Source organism: Mus caroli, chromosome 15, assembly GCF_900094665.2.
Source record: "Mus caroli chromosome 15, CAROLI_EIJ_v1.1, whole genome shotgun sequence".
NCBI classification, from domain to species: domain Eukaryota; kingdom Metazoa; phylum Chordata; class Mammalia; order Rodentia; family Muridae; genus Mus; species Mus caroli.
This window is the reverse complement of record NC_034584.1, coordinates 83,688,582-83,691,965: the sequence shown is the minus strand read 5'-3', so window position 1 is coordinate 83,691,965 and position 3,384 is coordinate 83,688,582.

Below are 3,384 nucleotides of genomic sequence, written 5' to 3'. Positions count from 1 at the left end.
GTCATCTCATGGTACTGGCATCTCCAAAACACTGCATGACCCCTTCAGTCCTGGGCCTTCAATTGCAACTGAGACTGCACCTTCACCAATGGCCTCTCACGGTGCCGAGCCTCAGCTGCTCTGCGTGACCCCTTCATGCCTTCAAAACCAGTACCACCTGGGTGACCCTTACACATTACCAAGTCCTGCTGCAGAAGGAGTACAACCTTGGCTATCTCTGGAACACAGCCTCTTTGTGCTTTCAGAAAACACTTCCCAAAAGATGTCACCTCAATGATGCTGGTCTCTTCTTAATCACCGCTAATNTCTTAGCTCCAGCTAACCAGCATCAATAGTCCCAGTAATGCAAAGTTTTTGCTTTAGTAGTTCTGNTATCTTGTTAATCACAGCTGATTCTTCATCCCCAGCTAACCAGAACTACAGAATCTTCACAATCAAAACAGCAACGGCCCTGAAAAGAGTCTTTAATTTTCCCTCTGAAATTTCACAAACCAGACCTCCATCTTCTGCACTGTTCTCAACATTATCTTCCAAGCTCTTATACAACATCTGACAGAACTCTTAACAATGAATAGATCTTCAGTCCCAAAGTTCCAAAGTCTTTCCACAGTCCTCCCCAAAACATGATCAGGTTGTCATAGGAATACCCCACTCTGCTGGTACCAATTTGTCTTAATCAGGGTTTCTATTCCTGCACAAATGACCAAGAAATAAGTTGGGGAGGAAAGGGTTTATTTGGCTTACACTTCCACACTGCTGTTCATCACCAAAGAAAGTCAGGACTGGAACTCAAGCAGGTCAGGAAACAGGAGCTGAGGCAGAGGCCATGGAGAGATGTTCTTTACTGGCTTGCTTCCCCTGGCTTGCTCAGCCTGCTCTCTTACAGAACCAAGACTACCAGCCCAGAGATGGTCCCACCCACAAGGGGCCTTTCCCACTTGATCACTAATTGAGAAAATGCCTTACAGTTGTATCTCATGGAGGCATTTCCTCACCTGAAGCTCCTTTCTCTGTGATAACTCCAGCTGTGTCAAGTTGACACAAAACTAGCCAGTACAAATGACATGGAAGAAATTAGGAGCTACTCATCAGGCTCAGCACACAGCAGAACCTGTTGCCAAGCCTTTTAACCTGAGTTGAATACCCAAGACTTCCATAGCGGTATGAGACCAGGAGTTAGATTCCCTGGTAGCAGACAGATAGGGAGATGGGCCATGGAGAGGTCATAAAAGTGGCTCACTTCTCAGATGGCCACTGAGTTGGCACAAGAGACTGACAGCTTAAAACAAAGAGCAACCATTCTGTCTTTCTGCAAAGTAACCTATCCTAAATTGGGAAAGGAAACTCCTCAGAGAGTTTAGACCTCAGCCTCTGAAAATACTTCCCCCTCTCCAATCTGTGGAGCATAAGATTTCCCCCTACCCTTTAGTTCTTTTACTGGCAGAGAAAAACCCTAATCAAGATCCCCAGATTAACAGTGGAAGGGGAAAACAGAGTCCTCTAGCTTGTTCTCTGTCCCCCACGTGTATGCAGTGTCATTTGCACGTGCCTACGCATGTACACAAGTGCAATGAATGAATAAATATAATTTTTAAGAAAGAAAAAAAAATGAAACATCTTACAGAGGCTATGGGCCTCCAGATATGAGGTGGATCTGTCTACATCTCTTGGGTCTCAGTATCTGCACCAGCTTACCTTGATCCTTGACACCATGACCACTGTCTCTACCTTCAAAAGTAAGGGCCCAGCTTTATACTGCTGAGAACTATCTGAGGGGAATTGGGAGGTATGGCCTTGTTGGAGGAGGTGTGTCACTGGGAGTGTACTTTGAAGTTTCAAAAGCTCAGTAAGGACCAGTGTCTCTCTTTTCCTGCTGCCTGTGGATCTGGATGGAGAACTCTCAGGTACTTCTCCAGCATCATGTCTGTCTGTCTGTCTGTCTGCCACCATGCTCCCCTACCATAACAATCAACTAAACCTCTGAACTGAAAGCCAGCTCCAATGAACTGTTTTTCTTTCTAACATTTGCTGTGGTCATAGTATCTCTTCATAGCAATAGAACACTGACTACTACACACTGTTATCTTAAATTCAAGTTAAACTTAAAAATCTTGAGTACACGGTAGGTTATCAGGCTAAGTCCATACATCAAATGATCTCAAAGGATATCATTCACTTGACGGCAAGGTCCAGAAAAATTCATTCTCTTTGGTGTCAAGAGCTATTTTCAAGGGAAAAAAAAATACTTTTATGTGCCACTCAGTATCCATAGAGCCAAAGAACATCTTTCTGTCTTCAAATTAAGCCACCAGAACATGGCTTCTTTTAATTTTTTTCTTCTGAATTTTTAATAATTATTACCTATAAAGATAAGTTGATAATAGAAGTGGAACACACAACTATTCTAAGAGGAGCAAAAGTATCTGAAACGTATGTAGAGCAAAGTAAAGGGACAGAAAATGTTTCGGATAGCCCTCGGGCTAGTTATATTTGATGTTAATTCCCTTCTCCTGTGAGTGGATGTGAACAAGGAATGAGTCAGCACTCAGGTGATCTCCTGTAAACCTGCTTCCCACCTTAATTTGTAAAATAAAGGAGAGCTGTTGATCAGGCAGAGAGAAGGAAGGTGGAGCAGAAGGTGGGGAGAGAGAAGAAGGAGAAAATGGAAGAGGGAGAGGACTCAGAGGAGGAGGAAGAAGAAAAGCAGAGCAGAAGCACATGGCCTGGAGAAACTGCAAGTTCTAAGGGGCCTCATAGACGTGGAAGATGGTAGTGTATCAGTAGATCTGCCCAATCAAGGTGCACAACATATATTCATATTAATTGAGTTGTGTTTTCATTGATGGGGCATATTTGGGTTGGAGATTTACCACAACAGGAAGTGAGGAGGGATGGTGCAGGTTATGACAGACTGGGACAAGGAGCTGCACACCGTGCAAGAGCTGTTCCTTTAGCCTACGAAGCTTCCCGGCTAACAGTCTCCTATGTTCACTTCTGCCTTGGCCATGTGTCTTACACTCAATTCTTTTAGTCCAGTATAAATATTCTCTTCTAGGCAAAAGAATAGAAAGAGGAAGTATAAAACAAAAGTGTCCCTCTACATATCATTAACTAATAGAAGTGAGTCCAACTGATTTCTAGGAAAAGGTAGCTTTACAGTGCCACTTTTCTGTGTCTTCAAAAGTCTTCGGTTTCTCTGACGAATCAACACATCCACTGAATACACTTACACTGAGTATTTCATGTGCATATTCCAACTGCAGAATCACTCGTTTTTCAATATCTTTATCAGAATCTACCAAAGAAATATAAAACAGCAGCTAGTCCAATGTCATTGAAAGAACCCCGGAGGGCAAACACTCACTCAAGCCTCGGGACAGCCGC